This window comes from Marmota flaviventris, chromosome 14, assembly GCF_047511675.1.
Source record: "Marmota flaviventris isolate mMarFla1 chromosome 14, mMarFla1.hap1, whole genome shotgun sequence".
Lineage (NCBI taxonomy): Eukaryota > Metazoa > Chordata > Mammalia > Rodentia > Sciuridae > Marmota > Marmota flaviventris.
The window spans coordinates 55,976,163-55,999,415 of record NC_092511.1 but is presented as its reverse complement, the minus strand read 5'-3'; positions in this window follow the sequence as shown (position 1 = coordinate 55,999,415).

Sequence of the window (23,253 nt, the reverse complement as noted above, 5' to 3'; positions counted from 1 at the left end):
TCACTGATGGATGCAGAAAGTCTTGTGGCTCTGATGGCAGACACTTTTTGAAGTGTAAGAACATTTTTGAACATTTTTAGTTATTTCACTCTTGCCACCTTCACTCTCAAATTTCTAGCTGCTTTTATAAGTAACTTCATGAGAAAAACAGGTGTTAAGATCAAATGTAGTATGTATATGGTTTATTGCAAAGAAACTTTCTGTGTAATTTTCTGTGTAATTTAAACTTTCTTAGAAAATGTTTTAAGTGGAAAATGTCATAAAATGGTAGAAAATCATTAGCCAAATTATTGGTTTGTGAAAGTCCAACTCTACATTTTGTTAGGTTGGAGATTCTTAAGTAAATAATTATTTTAGTGCTTATTAATAGGAATAAAAATAGCTTGAGCATATTCCATTTTATTAAATGTAATTTAAATTTAAATTTATTTATAACAAGGGACTAATTGATGGTAGTGCGTTGGTTATGTAATCACTCGTTGTTTGTTTATTCCTTCCACAAACATACTTAATGACATTTGTATTGCCGGAATCTGTGCTAGGAGCTAGGTTCCAAAGAAGACAACTCCAGCCTTTATCCCATTTTTATAAAGTATTATAAGAAAATTAGTCTTTTATTTCAGTGTTTCAGAATTACTGGAAAATTTATGACAAATTGTGCTCATTAGCCTTAGTCAGAACCATAAAGGGTGATGGGTTGATCTATTCAACTATGATGCAGTTATTGTTAGCACAGTTTCTTCCAAATGACAATCCACTTTAAGTTTAGATGTTAATTACATCTTTTATTAATCTCTTTGGGAATTGAGAAGTTGGAGAGGTCACAACTATCGATATTTTAAAGTTTAGAATTATAGACTATTAATCTCATCCTGAACAATGAGATCTTGTCTCTTAATATTATTCTAAGTAAAAGTTTCTTGTTCATAGTTGCAGGATGGGAATTCATTTCAGCAAAGTAGAATATGCTAAGAGAAAAATTGAAGCTTGAATTATGGTTTACATTCCAGGAATTAGGAGGTTATGTCAAATTGATGGGTTTTTAAGAAACTGCAGATTAAAAAATTTTTCTACTTAGCTTTTAAATCTGGATGGGTATTATTTCTAAATAAGACTTTTAAAATCGACTTGAATGTAGGAAATGCTTAAAAATGGACAATATATTGAGTGTAGATACCTTTTTCTTAAGTGAGTCATTGGAAAAAAAGGTACTTGAGGACTCAGTTAATGATACAGTTAAATCATAATTTTATGTAATCAAAAATTCTGATAAATTTATTTCTGATAATTTATACAAAGTGACATGAACTGAGAAAATTCAAATTTGAGACTCATGAATAAGTTTGGTATATAAAGGGAAGAAGAAAAAACACAGATGTCTCATTTTTTTCTTTTATAGCATAGTTAGTAAACTTGTTTGGGTAAATTCAGTGGCTCTTTTACTGAATGCTCTTGGAAGCAACCTATTTTATGAATGTGATGTAAATATATTTTACTAATGTAAACATTTCTCTTGTATTCTAATATAAAATTCTTCAGTTTGGAAATATTAACACTATTTTATTTATATGTTAACATTTTATAACTGTCATTAGCAATCATGTTAAGGGAAAAGTATAGTGGACTATAATATAGTCCATTATATGAATTTGTTCTTTTTGATTAATTTGCTATTATATCACTTAATAACAGGGTTTTAAGAAAATGCTTTGAACATTTTTTGTTTGCAGGTTTGTTTTCCTATCAAAGGGAGCTAACAACACAGCATCCTCTGACTTGATGTGCTTTTTTAAAGTGCTTATTTTTGTATAAAACTATCCAGAAAAGGGAAAGCTATAGTGGTAGCTATTGGCAATTGAAACTTCAATTTTTACTTCCACCCTCCTCCCATCAAGATTAAAAACTAACCTGCTCTGGTCTTAAAAAGTAGAAAGAAGATGCTGGATTTTACTCCCCCTTCTTCCAATAAACCTAGACGTTTAGCAAATGTATCATGGCAGAATAGCTACATGCAAGATGTCAGTTTCACAGTGATTTATTTCAGACAGTATACCAAATTTGATGGTAGAAAAATAAGCTTTTATAAATGAAACATTTAAAAGACTCTTATTATTTGCTTTTCAGTTTAGTGTTGCCTTTAAGGTACACCATTTCAGTTTGGCAGCTACAATAAATGACTGGAGGAAATTGAAGATGATAATTCAACATTTCAAGATGCTGCTGCTGAAATGAATATAGACCTACCCACGGCTTGGATTTAAAGTTTATAGTCATGATATTTTAAAGCCAAGTACCCAGGAAATTCATGGTGATAAGATTTGAATGAGATGATTAGGAGAAATAGGGAAGAATACCTTCAGTTCCTTGTTATGTAGGTATTATCTATTGAGGTGCCATGTTGAAAAATTTTATTGCTAATAGCTTGTTATATACAATTTGCTATAGAGGACAATTCATCTTGGTTCTCCTTATTCAAAAAGGTTTGTTTATTAAAATAAAAAAAAAATTAGAACAGGAATCACCCCCAATTTAGTGCTATAGCAATGGATTACTGATAGGCCATATTATAATGTACATGGCTAATGTTTCATTTGGTGACCTTTGATCTACTTATTCCTTGACTTGTTTAAGTTGAAATCATTTGCTATTGTAGTTCTGATGCTCTAATTTTTCTCTTAAGAAAGGAATCATTATTTAAATGTATGTATGGTAGCTACAAGTTTTTGTGGATTTTGACATTTATGGCTTTTAATATTTGTGATTTTTTTACTACTTGTGAGTGACTTTTGGAGGCCTGGGAAGTATATAATATTAAGTAATTTTGCTGGGGAATAGTCTTAATTCCTGCTCAATTTCATGCAGGGAGGTAAGACTCTGCTAATGAGTCTAGCCAGCCTCTCAACATGCAGTTTTTTCCCTTCCTTGCGGCCTCATTCACTCAATCACTCATTCAGTAAATACTTATTGAACACCTGTGCGCCAGCTTCTCTTTTAGGCACAGAAAATTTAGAAGTTATGTAAACATGGTTGTAGTGCTTGGGAGCCATCACAATTTCTTTTTTCTTTTTGTGGTCCTGAAGATGAACGAAGGGACTTGCTGAATGCTTAGAAATGCTTGACCATTGAGCTACACCCCTTGTTCCAAATTTTTTATCATGTGAAAAATGGTTGCTATGGGTTGAATTGTGTTTCCCCAAAATTCATATATCGAAGTCCTGAGCCTCAGTACCTCATGTTATTTATAAATGGGGTCATTACAGATATCATTAATGAAGATAAGGTCATTAGGATGTGTCCTAATTTGATACAAGTGTCCTTATAAAAAGGGGAAATTGGACACAGGCAGACCACACACAAGGAGAATACCGTGTGAAATGAAGCCAGAGATTGGGGTAATGTTTTTCTAGGTTAAGGAACACCAAAGATGCAGCCAGCAAAGTACCAGAAGCCAGTTGAGAGGCTTGGAACAGGTTCTCAGTCCTCAGAAAGAACGAACCACGCTGACATCCTAGACCTCCAGCCTCCTCAACTGTGAGACAGTGCATTTCTGATGTTGGAGCTACCGTGTGCAGCACCTATTGGATGCTCTAGCAAACAAACACAAAGCCCATTAGACGAAGCTACGAAAAACATGAATAACCTGGGTGTGAGAGTATGGATAAGATACTTTGACACAAGGTGAAAATATCATTTTTTGGGAGTGGCTGGGTGGGGGTTGGAACCTGGAACCTATATAAACTTAAGGGGAGTATTTTTGAATTTGGCAAAGATCTCAGGACTTCTGCCTGGATATGTCAAGGGTCTGTTACACTCTTTCTGAAGCCAAATGTACAGAATTTTCTAACATACTGTCAGGTGTGATTGAGTGCCATCTTTTAAACTTTGTTATCTTGTTTGAAGAAACTCATTTCCCTGAAGGAAGGAAAACCCTGTCAGGATTCCATGGAGAGGAGATTTTCACCAGCCTGTTATTATCACGGGCCACATGGTCCTTGTCCTAATGCAATGCAGCAGCCAGATTCAAATAATGAATATAAATATATAAAATATCTTACACAAGTTGTGTGTCATTTGTACTCTCAGATGAGTACATACCACTTAAAAAATTTCACATGGAACTCATCTGGATAGAGATGTGTTTTTAAAATGTCTTTTCTCCCCCTCACAATTTTTATAGTGCACTATTAAATTTTCTTTCTTTAAAGTTAGAACATTCAGAAGTGGGTTTTAACTCTTTAATGATTTGGGCCCCATTTACTTTTTAGTATTATATACACTGTGTTTTGGTTTTCAGCTTTTAGAATCAGTTGGTAGATAAAACATGATAATTAAGAATGTTTTAAGTGAAATGGACCTTGAGAATGTAAAAATAAAGGTATAATAGAAGTAAATTTGAGACGGTGGAGAGAGAAGAGGGCATTCTTACATGGGGCGAAATTCAGTTGCCAGACAAAACTGATGAACAAATAAGGCTTTAAGGAGGTTTTAAATTGCAAAGGTAGCTAGGTGCGGTTGCACACACCTGTAATCCCAGCGACTCAGGAGGCTGAGGCAGGAGGATTGCCAGATTTGAGGCCAGCCTCAGCAACTTAGTGACATCCTAAGTGACTTAGTGAGACCCTGCCTCAAAATTAAAATAAAGAGGACTGGGGATGCATATCTTAGAGATAGAGCTCTGGGTTCAATCCCTAGTACAACAACAAAGCAATATTATTCTTTTTAGTTCTACCAAAAATTAGAAGGAATTTTTCTATGTATATTTATGAAAATACTTAAGTGAATCCCACCATGTGCCCACCCACAAGAATGGGGTCCTAATTAGAATAAGATATCCCATGCTTGTATAATTTTATCAAGATGGATTCTACTGTCATGTATAACCAAGAAGAATCAGTTAAAAAAAGATCTATAAGCAAAAAAAGGAGTTGGAAGAAAGTAGTATAAGTTAAATCCTAATTTTTCAGGGGGGGGGGGACTGTAAATGCTGCCTAGTAATATAACAATGTAGGTAAGTGTTAAGAAAGTGATGACCAGAATTAAATGCAGAAATGGTTTAAAAATGGCAATCCCTAGCATGAGCAGAAGGGAAGTAGGAACACAGGGTTTTGTTTTATTCTTGGTTTTTGCCTTTTTGTCATATATATAAAATATATATATTTTTTTGTCATATATATATAAAATATAATATATAAAATATCTTTGGTGAAAAGAAATGAGGAAAAAGGTGTACTGATCAGTTACAAAATTCGTTCAAAGAAGCAGCATGACCATTAGATTCTCAGAGAATACAAATTAGTTTTTGAAGTTTTAGGCACAGAACTATTCAGTGATGGGGAAATAATATAAGAACACTTATGTCCTATTGTTCTATAAATAGGACACCTATATAAACTTAAATTGAGGATTTTCATATGTGCAGGTTTTTATAGGTGTCCTATCTATAGGATGATGGGACATGGTTTAAGAGTGGTAGCAAATATTTCACTGTTGTATCTGTGCACACACATAGAGCTGCGGTACATGAAGCACAGTATCTAGACATTGAATAATTTCCTAGACCTGGGTCCTGTTTACTTTTAGTTTTAGGTAAGTTGCATTCCAGATAAAACCAGAAAACACATCTTATTTGAAAGTGTATCTCTTTTATTCTGCTTTCCTCTCTATTTTGAAAATTCCAGATATTTAAGTTTAGACACACCAGTGGTGGGGTTATCATATGTAAGTGACAGTGCAATCTTTGCCTGAGTGTCTTAATACTAACTTGGAACTGGGTTTTTTATTGGACCTAATTTTCACAGGGGGAGGCTAGTTTCTGGGATGAGTGCTTATCAAGTGTTGTCCCACTGCAACCCAATTGGTTTATAAATGTCAACTGTTTACAATCTATTATCTCACTTGGCATCAGAAGTTACACTTGGCTGAGAGGTAGTGAAATATAAAACTTTTTTAGAATTCTAAGAACAAAACAAAATTAGGGCTTAAGAAATTTGAATTGCTAGATTTTTATCACTTTTTAAAATTTGTCGAAACACTAATAAATACAAACCTAATAGCATTTTCTTAATTATTGACACTGCTTAAAATTTTATTTTAGCACGACTTGTTATTTGAAGTTTCCCAGGTTCATCGTGTTGCCTGCATATGTAACAGTGTAAATTAAATTTTGTTCTTTAAGCTAGGCCTTTAAAGTAATTTAAAATAATTTAACCAACATTGAAAAGAGATTTTCAAAAGCAGATTTTGGAACTAGTGTTAATGTATGTTTTGATCCTTTTTCAGGAGATACTATTTAGACAGCTCAATACGTGTCTTAAATTTTGATGTATTAAGCTTAATTCTTGTATCACTGCTTTGAAATTTACAGAAACATTTGGAATAATCATTGTAAGCTATAATTGTGTGAAAATATTTCATCTTGTATTTCCCTTCCCCATCTTATGTAATTAAAAATGAATTAGTAACCTTAGTTTTTTAAGAACAGTTTTAGTTTCATAAAGGCTGGTATAGGAAGTTCCCACGTACTTCTCTCCTTACACAGGTACAGATTTCCCCATCTTGCACTCCAGAGGTACATTTCTTACAGCTAATGAACCTACAAAGTCTGTAGTTGACATTAGGGGGGTCTCTCTTGGTGGTGTTCCATTCTATGAGTTTGGATATACATATAAGGACATTCAGCCCCCGTTGCAGTTATAAAACCAAATAGTTTCATGCCCTAAAAATTCTGTGCTCTGCCTGTTCATCCCTCTCCCCTCCCTTTCTACTGGCAACTACTAACTTTTTACTGCCTCTATGGTTTTGCCTTTTCCAGAAGATCACGTCGTTGGGATGCTACCATAGGTAGCCTTTTCAGACTGACTTTCACTAAGTAATATGCATTTGATTTTCCCCATGTCTTTTCATGGCTTGGTATCTCATTTCTTTTTAACATTGAATAATACTCCATTGTCGGGATGCATCACAGTTTATTTATCTTTCGCCTTCTCAAGGACATTTTGTTTGCTTCCAAGTGTTGGCAATTATGAATAAAGCTGCTATAAATATCTGTGTGTAGGTTTTTTGTGTGGACATTAGTTTTCCATTCACTTGGGTAAATATACCAAGGAGCACAATTGCTGGATCATATGATAAGAATATGTTTAGTTTCCTAAGAACCTGCCAAACTCTTTTCCAAAGAGTCTGTCCCATTTTACATTCCTGTGAGCAATGGGTGAGTTTCTGTTGCTCCATGTCCTCTTCAGCATTTGGTGGTGGCGCAACAACTGCCCTTCATTTTTGTAGCATTTCAATGAAAACAGATTTAAGGGATCCAATGAGATGTAAAAATCCTTAAACTTCTTATGTTAAAATTGGAATGGAGTTAGTGTATATCCTGAGATCCTGGGACCGGGAACATTTTATTCAGAATAAGACTTGGGCAGCAATATAATCTGTCTTAAAATTTCTTAATTTCCTTACTCATTGGAAGATATTTTCAACTGACTTTCCACAAGGCACAGTATTAGAATCCTCTTCCACAAATATATATATATATATATATATATATATTTATTTTTTTTGTCAGAGAGAAGTAAGAAAACGGCTATTAACATAGTTGTAAATCATAATTGAAATTATTGGGGCTTTCTTTTTAGTAATATCTTTACCAATTGTTTTGAATATTTTTGCCTTTTATTATGAGAAAGTGAATTAAGTGGGGGTAAGCATTATCTTAAAATTCCTCCTGGATTGTCATTTTCACAGCTTGGACCCAGACGCGGTGTCTACTTTCCTTGTGTTCCTGTCTGGAATTGAAGTGTAGGCTATTATATTTAAGAAATGATTTGCAACTAAGTAAAAGGATTCTCCAGCCATCCCTTCCTCTGTATAGTAATAGTGTGTATATTAATGTGCTTTGTGTGTCCACATGGGAGGGTGTGTGCATCTGGGGCTGATGTCAAGCCTTTGCCCTTACCCAGGCATTGTTACCTCATTTGTGATCTTAACAACAAGCAAACTGAGATGGGTGTTCATTATTTTTTGGCTTACCAGTGAAGTTACTGAGATGCAGAGAGATTTTGTCCAAGTTACTCGAGCAGAGGCCAGGATGGGAGTCCACTCTAGAGACAGTGCTTTAAGCACTGTGTCCTTGCCCTCAGCTTTACTGCCGACCAATGGAGCTACACGTGGAGCACGCTCTAAAGGACAGGACCTGTCAGTCATGGATGCTATTTGCTGATTGGGCAAAATTGCTCAGAATTTTCAAACACTAGCTGGTTTCAGTTTGGGTTTATGTGGTATCAGTGATAAATTTTCACACAAACATTTAAGCATACTTGGTTGGAGCTGTATCACATTTCTGTCAGTGGGTTTGTTCTCTTGCTAGTATCAGCAAGGACAAAATCATCTATCTGGAAAGCCATTTTTGATCATGTTTGACAGTTGGTCCTGCAGCTCAGACCATCTTAAAACTATTCAAGAAGCATAGTATTGACACACCTGGTTATATTTCTCAAAAGTCATTCTTTCCTTAAACTTACTCTCACTCCCTCTGGCTGTAAAACAGGCTGTTTATAGGAAATAGTAAGGAAGTCTCCCCATCAGGAGAGAATTGACTAACATTTAAACTGTTTCTTTCTGCCTGTTTTCCATTTATACCCAACTACAAATAGACTTTCATCATCCTCTCCTCCTCTTGATGATCTTAGTGTTTTGATGGAACAGTTGATAAGAAGGAAGTTGTAGTAAACAAATGCTTATTGAGTTCCTACTTTCTACTTTCCTGGGGAAAAGAGGAAAAGAAAAGTTTAAGAGTTCCCACTCTCCTTTGAACTTAAAATCCAGGGGAGATTTTCCCCCTGTTTAGATGTATCATGAAGGAACATTTTATAGTGTATTACCCCTTCAAAATTTATTACTTTAAACAATTTTATTTTTATACTTTGGGGTTTCTTAAAGATACACATTTGTCTTTTTCATGCCCATACACTCTACTCTCTATGCTCTTCTGCCCCATTTTGGGTTTGTCATCATTGCACTTACTAGTAAGAACCACTGGGTGGCAGCAACAGAACATAGAAGCTTTTCTGTTCTGCGTTTGTGAACAAAAAATGAAGTGAAAGCTATTCTTTGGATTTCATGGGTAATGGAGAGGAAAAAAAAAAAAAACACAGTGATTAAAACTTGACAAGTAACTACAGCGGACGAGACCCAAATACCTCTTTTGTTTAAATATATGTTACCCTAAGTGTATATATTAAATTTGTGCTTTATTATTACCAAAGCAATGTCGTAAAGTTTTCCTTTTCAATTTCTTTTAGTCACAGAAATACCTTTCAAGATTTCTAAGCAATTATTTTTTCTAATAATGGTGAAGAAAAAACCCAAGCCAGACACTAGAAAAACTTGTTCAGTAAGAACTTGTGAACAGATTCTCAATGTCCAGGAACAAAGGAACAAAGTCACTTTTCTTGATAACCTATTTTAAAGTGCATTCTTAGAGAAAAATTGAGTTTAGAGATCTTGTTCATAGACAAGTGTTTGTTCTCCTTTTTCTTTCAAAATTTGCTTAGCAAGCAGATTTTAAGTAATATGAGATTCTTGGCAAATTTCATACCATTCCTATATACTTAACAGTTCTAAGCTTTGTTCTAATCTAATGTTTAATAATCTAGAGGCAGCACCAAGATTTTAAAAAATCATTTATTTTTGCACATCTGAAATTTGCTTAGGTGCAAATAAAGCTTCTTATTTCTCCTGAATGTTTTCCAACCTTATTATTTTATTTTAAAATAATCTTATCTTTTGCTTTGTGTTTACCTACCTGACAAATTCTAAATCAGTTATAAAAAAAAATTGGCCAAATTATATTGTTATATTGTGTGCATTTACGAATATGTAACAACAGAACCCACCAATTTGTACAACTCTAATGTCCCAATAAAAAAATGAGTAAATTAAAAAAAATAAAACCTATTCTAAATATATATATATATATATATATATATATATATATATATAACTGCAGAATAGAAAGGTTGCTTTTGTCCACTCAGCTGAGACCTGAATGAAGCCCAGGTATTCTGGGGCTTATTCTTGAAAGTTGTGAAGGAACAGTGAGTTTGTTTCCTTGTTTAGCTTCAGGCCTTTCAGTTTCCTGGGAGCCTGACCCCTTCTTGATTTTATTTCTTGTTGGCATTATTATCATTTCTTGTTGATGTATGTATGATCAGTGAACTTACGTATCTGGACTTAAGAGAACTGCAGTTTAGGGCCAGGATATAGCTCAGTGGTAGAGCTCTTTCCTAATAAACATGGGGTGTCCTGGGTTCAATTTCCAGTACTGAGAGAGAGCTGAAGTTTGGAAAATTGGTAGGTCTTTCTTCCCTAATGAGGTATATGGCTTCAGGAGCCTCAACATTCGCTCTCCTTTAACAATATAAAAGTATAGCTGCTAACCTTCCCGGGCTTGGACTCTGACCACCAATATCTACAAACCAGAACAAGGAGAGTGAGGTTCTTATTTTCATCATTCCTTCTTCTTGCAGCATTTTTTTTTTTTTGAGTGAGGAGGAGTAAAGGGAGGAGGGACATTTTTACTGTCCCAATGTAAGATAGAAGCTAGATTTGCATGAAATATATTTAGTTTCTTCTTTAGAAACTGTGGAAAGGCACTATGCTGAGAGTCTAATTTGGTAATTTTAATTGTCCAGAGTATTTGGGAGCAGAGGGCTGTAAATTCTCTCAGAAAATTTCTAGGAAAGAAATTTCTGTACCATTCTTCAATAATAACCACTTAAAATTCTCCCCCTATGTCTATCAGTGTGTCACATGCTTTTTTATTTATTTGTATTGACTTCCTGCTAAAGGAAAGTATAAGTAGAATGAGACAAAGTTCATTTTGAAAGTCAGTGGTGATAACACTGAACACTGATAACTATAATAACTAGATGTATTTTAAGAAAGAAACTAGACTTGTCCTTAAATGTTTGACAGATAGTGAGTGCTCAACAAATGTTTTCTAGATGGTGAATGAATGTGAAATAATAACCAAATATAATTTGTACCTGCATTTCTAGACCTACAGATAGAGAGCTATCTGTCAAGTTGGAGTATTTATTTTGCTCCAGATTTATTATTTTTAGGGGCATTTTAAATTTCATCAAACTGAATATCTAATGTTAAGTCATTGATTCCAGAATACATCTTTAGGTAAATATTGCAATAGAATAATTTCTAGAGTGAATCGTAGAATATTGGAAAAATATAACACAGATTTGACTTTTAGATTCTGTCAGTGACTGTTGACTTTGGATAAATCCCTGAACTTCTGCACCTACTTCTTCATCTATAGTGGACATAACTATGCCCTTTTTTCTCCATTGACTGAACAAATTTCAATGAAAAGGAATCAGGAATCAGGTTTTTAGAAGAAAATGCCATTTAAAATATTTTGTTGGCAGCACTAAAATTTAGATGACATTTTACATCAAAACCTGGATGGAAAAGTTTTTTTTTTTTTCCTGTTTATTCTCTATTTTTTCTGGTCCCAAGTAAGAGTTCTGAGTTAACAGTTGAAGAGGACATTTCAGGAAGTTAAGAGTTTTCAGACCTTGCCTTTGGAAATTTCTCTGGGTGAAATCTCGTCCTAGAGTCTTATCTGTTCCCTTTGGGACAGTTAACATTTTGCTAGTTTGTTTGAGACTATGGCCAGTATTCAGAAGGGTCAGGCAGTAAAATATTTCTACCAAAAAGCAAAGGAATTTATTTTATGTGGAAGTGGCAATCTTTCTCTGATTCTTTTGGAAAGAAGTTCACAGTATAAGGAATAGATTCCCCTGCTTTTGTTACTAAAGAAAACGTTCCTGTTGACCCCAGGGCACTATCTAGATGGAGCAGTGATTCAGCTCTGCTTCCCAGCGAGCATCACTCCAGGAGCTCAGAAAAAAACATCTTCATGTCCAGGCCCCACCCCACACCAACAAATCAGGCCTTCTGGGGATGGAAGCCAAGTAGCCTTGTTGTTGGAAGCTCCCCAGAGTGTATCATTGTGGATCCAGGGTGGAGAATCACAGAACTAGAGATTGCAGTAGAGATTTGCAAGTTGGCAAAGGCTTAAGCCATGAAATAGCCCTCAACATCCATTACTTTGTTCTTGCTTGTATTATCTTACTTTTCTAAAAGGGGACTGTAATTTGAAGACAAACAAAAACCACACTAACAAAGATGTGCTAAAAATTGTATAGCTAATCTTGACAGCTAACCATGACCCTCTCTGGGACCATGGGACCTCCCTTAGCTGCAGTACTGAGAGGGAATGGTAATTCCTTCCTCCTAGCCTATTCACTATGCCATTATAAGAAACATAAAAATGAATGTAAGGCCTGGGTGCGGTGGCGCATGCCTGTAATCCCGGCAGTTTGGGAGGCTGAGGCAGGAGGATCACAGGTTCAGAGCCAGCCTCACAACTTAATGAGGCCATAAGCAACTCAGAGAGACCCTGTATCTAAATAAAATATAAGGGCTGGGGATGTGACTCAGTGGTTAAGCGCCCCTGGGTTCAATTCCCAGTACTAAAAAAAAAAAAGGAAAGAATGTAAGGTTCATCTGAACCATTTTAGATGTTGTTGAAATTCTCAGATGCAGACACAAAATGATAAAAATAGTTTTCCCAACTTGAATATGAGCCCACTTGATAATTATAGGTCTTAAGAAGTTAGTGGATTCCCTATTATTTCTGTAACTATAAAAAAAGAAAAAACTTCATATCTCAAAATATTCAAATAATTATGCAAAATCATTTGTGTATAAATAAAAGCAAAAACACATTCCAGAGATAGCAGTTGTAGAATCACAACTCTCAGTTTTGTTCTGTGATGCCAAAAACATGGACTTACGAGGTAGTAGCCATGATTCTGGACTTGAGTTGACCTCAGCTCTCTGGGTTGTTAAAAATCTTACTACTAAAAAGTACACATACAAAAAAAAAAAAAAAATCTCTTTTTTTACTTTCATTTAACTTAAGTTTCCTCACTTATAAAAACATGATGACCCTGGCGAGCCAGACACCCTATCTGCTACTTCTAAGATCCTAATCCACTTATCAAATCAACCCTGCTGTGGAGATGAGAAATTCCAAGTAGCCATAGACCTGCTTTAGAAATATTCCAACTACAGGTCATAATTTTTGCTGAATGAGTAGAAAAGAATGTTGATGTCATTTAGTAGCAATTGCGTTTGTCCCCTTTTATGAGGACGATAACGCAGACATTGGATTAAATTTCAAGGCTGTCCTGGAAAGACACATTACACCGAGAACTGGGAAATATTCTTTTCACTGATTATGTTACAGACAGTAATGTTTAACACGGAACATAAATCAGCAAAATAAATGGGCAAGAGTTGGGTATATTTTAAGAAGGAAACTAGCCTTATACGTAAATGTTTGACGTATACTGGGTGCTTAACAACTGTTTGCTAGATGGTGAATGAATGTGAAACAATGAACAGGAGCTTTTCATTCTCTAACACTAATTTGGAGAGGTGCTAAAGATCAAAGATTTGTTCATAAAATACATTTTTGATTTAAATTGGATTTCTTTAAATGATTAAAATTTGGATACAGTAAAATTGGGAAAACTCATTATTGGACAGGAATGGAAAATTTTAACTAGATAGTACTTGGCCTAATATCTTGGGTAATGATTTTGAAAAATTTTAAACATTTGTACCAAGCTTTAAAATATCCCAGTTTTACTAAAACCGCAAGCTCAGTGAGTAACTCCAAGGTAAAATTTTCCCATGGAGTGTACATCGGTATGCATGATTATATCATCAGTTATGACAAAGTTTGTGACAATTATGCACAATTTTAAAAAGATTTTGAAGACAAAGTCACATTAATATTCCAATATAGCCTCTTATTTAAATTACTACTTTCTAAAAGAGATTAATTTGGTCAAGTGAGTATTTGATTCCTATAAATTGAGTAACTGAGGAACCATTTGGGAATAGGAAGAATTAGAAAATATCCTGTTGTCTAACTCCCCTTTTTTAAGGCTAAAAAGAAAGGAAGAACCAGGTGCAGTGGGGGCATACCTGTAATCCCAGTTGCTCTGGAGGCTGAGACAGGAGGATAGCAAGTTCAAAGCCAGCCTCAGCAAAAGCGAGGTGCTAAGCTACTCAGTGGGACCCTGTCTCTAAATAATTAAATATAAAATAGGGCTGGGGATGTGGTTCAGTGGTCTAGTGCCCTGAGTTCAATCCCTGTAACCCACCCCCCACCCCCCGAAAAAAAAGAAAAGCGATTATATTTAAATGTCTTCTGTAGCTGATGTGGTGGTGCATACCTGTAATCCCATCTACTTGGGAGGCTGGAACAGGAGGATTGCAAGTTTGAGGCCAAACTTGGCAATTAAGGGAGATCCTGTCTCAAAATAAAAATTTAAAAAAGGGCTGGAGATGTGGTTCTGTGGTAGAGTGCTTGCCTAGCATGTAGGAGGCAATGGGTTCAATTCTCAGTATCACAAATAAACAAACAACAACAACAAAAAATGCCTTCTGCCCTTAATAAGAGTAGACTAAGTAACTGTGTTGATAACAACTTGAAATGCTGGGGCAATAGTCAGCACAGTACCTGTAATCCCAGTGACTGGGAGGTTAAGGCAGGAGGGTCACAAGTTCGAAGCCTGTCTAAGCAACTTAGCAAGACTCTGTCTCAAAAATACAATAAAAAAAGAGGCTGGGGATGTAGCTCAGTGGTAAAGTGTCCCTGGATTCAATCTCTAGTACAAAAGAAAACAAAGCAAAACAAACAAACAAACAATAACAAAAAAAAAAACCCCACCACTGGACCAAAACAAACCAATAAACCAACAGAATTTGCTTGAAGATCCAAGAAAGCTAACAAGATATAAGAGCATCCTAAAGCCAGGATCTAGAGATGGAGCAAGTCTCAGAAAGGTGTTCCAGGTTGTGGGGCTGGTTTTACTCATTTTCCTGGAGATAGAATCTTAAATGTCAAGTGGTCATGTAATGGTTTCAATGCCCATGAAATCAGGGCAACAGGGATAGGTGTCCAGGGTTTACTGTGGTTAGGAAAGAGTTCTGGTACCTCTTTCTCCACTTCGAGTTAGGTCCACAAAGAGCACAGAAAGTTAATGAGAAGTTGATACTTGCTGGTGATCTAGAATGTTAATATTGCCAGGTACCAGGTGAAGCAAATTCTAATCCTCCCTGGATAAATAATATTACCAAGGCTGCAAATCTCTTATACAAAGAATTATGCAAATATAGTAGTGAGGAAATAATAGCAACAACAACAACAACAACCCAAGAATACAAGCAATAATAATTGTTGGCGAAGATGTGGGGGAAAAGGCACATTCATACGTTGCTGGTGGGACTGCAAATGGGCACAACTATTCTGGAAAGCAGTACGGAGATACCTCAGAAAACTTGGAATGGAACCATCATTTGACCCAGCTTTCTCACTCCTCGGTTTATATCCGAAGGAGTTAAAATCAGCATACTACAGTGATGCAGCCACATCAATGTTTATAGCAGCTCAACTCACAATAGCTAAACTATGAACCAACTTAGATGCCCTTCAACAGATGAATGGATAAAAGAAAATGTGGTACATATACACAATGGAATATTACTCAGCATTAAGGAAGAATGAAATTATGGCATTTGCAGGTCAATAGATGGAGCTGAAGAATATCATTTGTTGAAGATCCAACAAAGCTAACAAGATATAAGAGAATCCTAAAGCCAGGATCTAGAGATGGAGCAAGGCTCAGAAAGGTGTTCCCAAAGAACCAAAGGCCAAATGTTTTCTTTGATAAGCATATGCTAATCCATAATGGGGTGGGTGGGGGGAGAGAATAAAGAAACTTTGGATTGTGCAGAGGGGAGTGAGGGGAGGGGAGAGGGTGTGGGGATGGGAAGGATGGTGGAATGAGATGGACATTATCACTCTACATACATGTATGATTATACTATCAATGTGACTCTGCACCATGTACAGCCAGAGGAATGAGATGTTGTGCTCCCTTTGTGTACAATAAGTCAAAATGCATTCTACTATCACGTATAACTAATTAGAAGAAAATTTTAAAAATAAAGAATTATGAAAATACAGTACTGAGAAAATGATAGTAACAGCAACAACAACAACAATAAAAATCCAGGTAAGAATGAAAGTCAACAGGAACAACACAATTGAAATGGACCTGCAAGGGCTCCGGATATTGGCGTCATCAAATACAGAATATAAAATAAATATACTGTGGTAAAGATGTGGTAGAGGACAGGGTTGAGAATGCTGCAGATGGGGAAACAAACAAAAAAATACCCAACAGGAAATATTCAGCAGAAAATTTAGTGGCTGAGATAGAAAACTAGTAGTTGGGTTTAACAGCAGATTGACGCAGTTGGTGAGAGAATTGGTGAACAGCCTGATGGGAGAAAGGAAATATCCAAAGTGAAATATGCAAACAAAAGGATGGAAAATCAGAATAGGGGTAAAAGACATGAGGATCAAGTAAAAATTCTACCTTATGGGCAACTGCCGTTCCATAAGATCAGGAGAAAGAATGGAGTGGGAACAAAATTTGAATACACTGTAGATAGGAATTTTTCAAAATTGAAATTCAGCAAGGCACAAAGGATGCCTACAGATCCAAAGCAAGATAAATAGAAAGCAAGATAAATAAAAATCATGTTTAGGCGCATCATGATAGTATTAGTAGAAACCAAAGTTTAAAAACAAAACCACTTAAAAAAAAAAAAAGATTGCCTTTAAAGGAGCAACGGTTTAACTGACAATTGACAGAAATGATGGAAACTACAAAATAATGGAATCAGATTTTAAAGTGCTGACAAAAGGGAATGGCCAATCCTAAATTCCAAGCTCAGTGAAGATATGCTTCAAGAATGAAGGAGAAGACTTTTCAGGCAGGCACTTATTTTAGGGGATTTGCCATTAGCAGCTGCACACAAATGGAAATCCTAAGGTACTCTTTAAATAGAAGGAAAATTATTCCAGATGGAAGATTTCCTTCTGTTTAAAGAATACTCAGATGGAAGTTTGGAGTTAAAGAGAAGAATGAAGACAAAAGGGAAAAAATGGTAAATTTAACTGAATATTAACTGAATAAAGTGGGAATAATATCTTACAAATTCTGTTGGATTTTGCTGTGTGTGTGTGTATGTATGTGTATGTGTGTGTGTGTACGTGTGTGTGTGTATGTGCTTTGAGACAGGGTCTCCCTATATTGCCCAGGCTGCTCACAAATTCCTGGTAATGGTAATCCTCCCACTTCAACCTCCTGAGTAACTGGGTCTACAGGCATGCACCATCATGCCCATCCTTGATGGGGTTTTAAACAAATAAAGTATAAAAAATAGATAAATGCATATAAGTTGAGGATAGAGAGATGAATATTTTTTTTAAGGAATTGAATGTTTGAGGCCTTTATTTTGATCAAAGATTACTTGGAAAAGGTTTTTTAAGGTCCTTTGTTTATCAGAGGGTAAAAGCAGCTATTGGTCTGATTTTGATAAGTTAAAGGATGTATGCTGCTATCTAAAGTCACCACTCACAAGGTACCTAACTTAACCAGTATGGAATAATGATGAAAATGCTTCCCCACCCCCTCCAATCAAATCTGAAAGGAAGGAAAGAAGCAAAAACCAAACCTTGGTATAGACAGGTGAAGTGAAAAGCACTAAGATATAGATTTCATCTAAAAGAACCAGTCATATCAATTACAAATGAACTAAAATTATCAACCATATAAAAATTTAAAACTATATATTATACATATAAAATATATTTTTATATATAATACATTTACATATATTTAGTTGTCTATCAACTACCACCTGATTTCTGGAATTCTCAGCATTTGGCCAGTTTAATTCCTCTATTACCTCCCCATCCCTCCCACAATAAATTATTTTGAAGTAAAGTGAGACACGGTGTCATTTCATCTGCAAATACTTCAGTAGGAATATTTTCTTAGGCATAACATAATATAGTGAGCAACATAAAGAAACTGACATCACTTCGCAGAATCATCAAATACATATTTTCGAATCTTCCCTCTTGTTCTTATTAAGAAAACTGATATACAGTTCCTGTTTTCCTCCATGATGTGGTTTAACATGTTATTCCATCTCTCCATTACTTGTAAAATAGTAACAGCATGTTTGAGGTATGGTCTAGACTTTTTTCTTTATAGGTGGTGGTGCATTCTTTCTGTGGCATCCAAGAAAAAGGTACATAACATCCTTTTCTATTCTTTTGTAACGTGATTTGCCAGTCATTTTCCCATCAGCTGTTCATGTACTAGTTTTTGCAGCCATTGGTGGTAACTGCCCCAATTCATTTTTTGCTTATGGGTTGCAAAATGGTGATATTTCAATTATCTGATTCTTATTTATTTATTGTGTGGAATTCTTTGCTTAAAGAAGACATGTCCCTTACTCTTGATGTAGTTCATACAGAGAAAAAAAGATAAAATTCTGACTCCTCCATTGTTTGCCAGACTTCAGAATAGCATGCTTATTCTCTAATAATCCCCAAAGGGAATCAATTTTTTTTTTAAATATCATTATCAGCTCTAGATTTTTCACTTTTACTGTGAAACAATTTTTGTAGATACTCTTCTTTATGAGGTCTCAGTTATTCCATCTTTGAATAGTGGGAGCCTTTTTAAGTTGCCATAAACTTTTGAGAAAACCTTGGTGGGTCTGTAGCTTCTGTCCATCACAATGATTTGCATTATGTTCTTTTCTGTTCCAAAGATAGTTATTTTGCTTTTCAGCCCAATTTTATATGTTTGTTTTTCTGGTTTTATAAACTTAAGATTGCTTTCTTTATGGAGCATCAACTCACTTCACCATCTTGATGGAAAAGTCTCTAAGAAATATTGACATGATCACCTACATAGGCGATACCTTCAACAAATGAACTGAAATTTCAGTGCATGTTGGCACTGGATAAAGGTTTCATGATCATGAGACACAAGGAAGGAGACAAAAGGTCCACACAGGATCAGGCTGAAGGTTTGTCTGTCAGGATCTCAGGAGGAGCACCTGGGCCCCAAAATTCCATGTTTTGCTCTGTACCCTTTGCCCCAGGTCAGCCATAGAAAATGTCTGTGTTCTCATGTAGAAGGTGAGTTGGCCACGCTCAATAAGTTATTTTGCCTTTCATAAGTTTTGACTTAGTGGACTCTTCCAGAAAACGTTATGTATGAATTCTTGGATGAGGTGGCCTATATATATCTGGTGATGGGAATAATCCTAAGTAGACAAAGAGCTCTACTCTCTGCCCTGAGCTCTGTCTTGTGAGGTGTGTACTTTATGTGATAATAACATACTCAATGTTTTAAGTTCTCATATTGCAGAAATAGCTGTTTGCCTTTTTGCTTCTGAAGAATCCCTTTACTTGGTTCATATTAATTATTAAATTGTTAAGATCTCAAACGGATGTAGGTTTCTAGTTAAAAAGGCACATATCTTATCCTGAATGAAATTATCTAAAAGGACAGATATGTGTTTTAGGCATTGTTTTGGATTTTGGTTATTATCATCCTTAACTGGCATTACAAAAATCTCCACCCTTTCTCCTCTCCAAGTGTTCATGATTAAGCTTTTAAATTGGAACTAGGTAAAAAGTAAACAAATATACATACCAATGCATAATTATACCTTTATTTATTATTATTATTTTTAATTAAATAATTAATTTTATGGTAGAATGCATTTTGACATATAGTACGCAAATGGAGCACAACTTCTCATTCCTCTGGCTGTACATGGTTCAGAGTCACTCCAGTAGTGTAATCATACCTATATATAGGGTAATAATTATGCTTATCTAAGGTACTTTTGAAATCTGAATGTTTTCTTTAAATTTACTTAGGAATGCAACCTGTATTTCACTCGGCTAAACTCCCTTTATTAAATCGAGGATAGCACAGAACTTTCTTTTGGTAGGAAAGATGCTAAAATTGATCCTAGATCAAAACTGAATTTTTATGACTAGGTTTATAATTTAAGTCAATTCACCTTATGGTAGTTGTTGGAATTGAAACTAGTTCAACTTTTGAGAATATCACATTAATTTAGAATTCATACCTCTCTTTCCATTTCTAAAAAGACTGAACATATCTTGCTTTATTAAAAATAAGCCAAAAAATAGGAACAAAACGAAACACAGACCAGCTAAATCTGCATCCCTCAAAATGCAATTTGGGTACTTTGGCAACTTGTCAAAAGGGATTGGATGTCATCCTAGATTCACAGAACCAGAATCTGGGGTCCAAGAACCTGTTTTTAAATCACACTTTTCAGGGAATTCTTGTACACAAAAAAGTCTGAGGATCATTGATCAAAATGGAGGAGGGAAAGTTGATGTCATCAGGAACCAGAGATAAATAACCTGATCCAGATAGTATGACCATGGGTTTGGGCTGACATTTCCTGGAAATTAAAGGGAAAAATTTTCTGCCCCCTCCCCCACCCCCCCAAAAAAAAGTTAATAAGAAGTCACTTGTCTTAAGTGGTTTTAATCTTCTGTGCCCAGGACTCTACAAGTTCATCAGCAGAGTTCATGTTTTAAGGAATTATACCCTGGTCTTTGTATAGGAAACCCGGGAAGAAATTGTGGTCAATTTCCTACACCGTGATTTTGTGAGAGTTACATTACAATCCTTTAACTGCACTATCCATTGTCCACCTAGAAAGGCTGAGAGTATATGTTAAGCTTTAAATCAGGGAAGGCATTTCTGTAGCAGTGAAGATAACACCACTTCCTGTTAATTTACTCTATTGCAATCTCACCAGCGAAGGGATGGAACTTGGACACTTGGGAGAAGAGATAGTTGGCATGTTCTTTACATTATTTTAGACTATTAGTCAGATATATAGAGGGAGCATTTGGCAGAATTAAAGCACGGTTAACTCTTTACTAAATTCCCTAGTAATTTGTTTTTGGTAAAAGTGGCAACCATATGCTCTATAATCAGATGTATCGGGGCAGAGTCATCACTGGATTGTGAAAAAGTCTCATCTGGACGAAGAACCAAAGCCCAGAGTACAAGCCTGGGAAGCCTGGAGCTTAGATGTGGATGCTGTAAAAGTAACCCTTAGGTTTGTGAAGAGTTTAGAATCTTGTACAAGTCCTTCTTTGGAACCAAGCTTTGCGTAAAGAAGACATTTTTATTTTTTTACCAAAACCTTTAGGGCATAGGCCAAATACTCTATGAAAACCAAAACATTTTTTAGGAATGACTTTAAGAGTAATCCCTGTGGAACAAATATTCTCAAGAACTCTATCTTAATAAGTTGGTTCCAAATAACCAAATAATGTTGGTCTGCCAAGTGGACTATTTTATGACAGCCTACTCTAACTCACCTCTAGGTAGGATTGGTGTTGAACGACTCCTTCAGGTAGTAACAACTGCTGCTCTGACCTCTTGTGGTTGGGGTAACAACACTGGGGCAGCACTGTCTTCGAGATATTTTGATCGTAGATAACAGAAACTAAGTAAATTAAATGATCTCAATAATGTCACATTAACAAGTGGGAATTTATTACATATATTCAGAGAAGAAGAAGAACGTAATTGTGTGTGTGTGTGTATATCTGTCCTGAGAAGTTCATTTTATATGAATAGAGCATTAAAAAGTAAGGTGTTTTAGTCATCTTTGTGTTGCTCTGACCACAAGACCTGACAAGAACAGTTAGAGGAGGAAAAGTTTATTTGGCTTTACAGTTTCAAAGGTCTCAGTCCATAGATTGCTAACTCCATACCTCTGGGACCCAGGTGAGATAGAACAGCAGGGTGGAAGAGTGTGGTGGAGGAAAAAAATTGCTCAGGTCCTGGTAGTCAGGAAGGAGAGAGAGAGAGAGAGAGAGAGAGAGAGAGAGAGAGAGAGAGAGAGAGAGAGAGAAGGAGTGCTCCTGAGAGAGCTCTGCTCACTAAGGACCAGGGACAAAAGATATGCCTCAAAGGCACACCTCCAGTGACCCACCTCCTTTAGCCACACCCTACCTGTCGGTTACCACCCCATTAATTCATGCAAGTGGTCTAATTAGCTGATTAGGTTTAGGCTCCCACACAATCTGATCACTTCACCTCTGAACTTTCTTCCATTGCCTCCCACATGAGGAGACACATCTAAACCATAACATAGGTGATAAAAGGAGGTAGAAAGTGAAGTATCTGATGGCTGATATGCCTACACTTCCTGGCAATATTGTGTATGCATCCACAAACACCAGGCTTTGGAGAATGAGGTCTCACTAAATGGACTGAGAGCTCTGATGCTCTAACAATCACTGAAACCACTTAATTTCCCTGAAGCATCATTCTTATCTTGGCTTGAGTTACTTTGCTGATAAACTTTTTTTTCTTAAAGTGTAACTTAGGTAATACTTTTTATAAGTCTTCAATTTTTCAAATTTATAGATGGGTGATCCAAAGGCAGGCTGGAGGGATCTCTGTCAACTTCTTCATCATATTGCATCTGGGAACTGTGCATGTAGTCACTGGGAATGTGGCTGAGAACACCCTTCAGCTCAGAGCTTTGTGGCAAATGAGATAACAGGTCTATAGTGACCATGCTGCTCTACCATGCCGTGGGTAACTTCTATCTCTTGTTGGATATAATATGATTCTGAACTGCTTAGTTCTTGATTTTGAAGTGGATAGTTTAACTATTATCAGTAGCAACATTTAATCTCATCTTTTAAAATTTTGATTTTTGTGGTTCCTTTTGGTCTTTCTAGTATGAAAATATTTTATTATTGCTACTAGTGTAATAACTGGCCATTGTAAATATTTAAATATGGGAAACACAACTGAGAGAATGAAAACACACAAAAATCCCATTGTAGCAGATGGTGAGGTCCCTGACCCATAGCCACTAATCAGCTCCATGCACACCAGCCTGTCATTGACCCAGCAGCACCTGAGACTCTTTGCCTGAGGGTTTTGCTTGAGGGAACACCCTACCTGTGCTGGGCCAGCTGGAAATGCTAGGGAATTAGTATCCCTTGGATTAGCCATTGACCAATGACACTCGGCTTCTTTGCCTCTTGCTGGGATAACTGAAGATACAGTTCTGTATTATCTCTTGGCTTCCCTGGTTGGGATTAAGCTCCAGTTGCCCTCAGTGATAGCATGCTTGATGAGACACCCTTCTCATTTGCCACTCCTTATCTGGGGTTTCCAGAGATCAACTTCCATATGAACT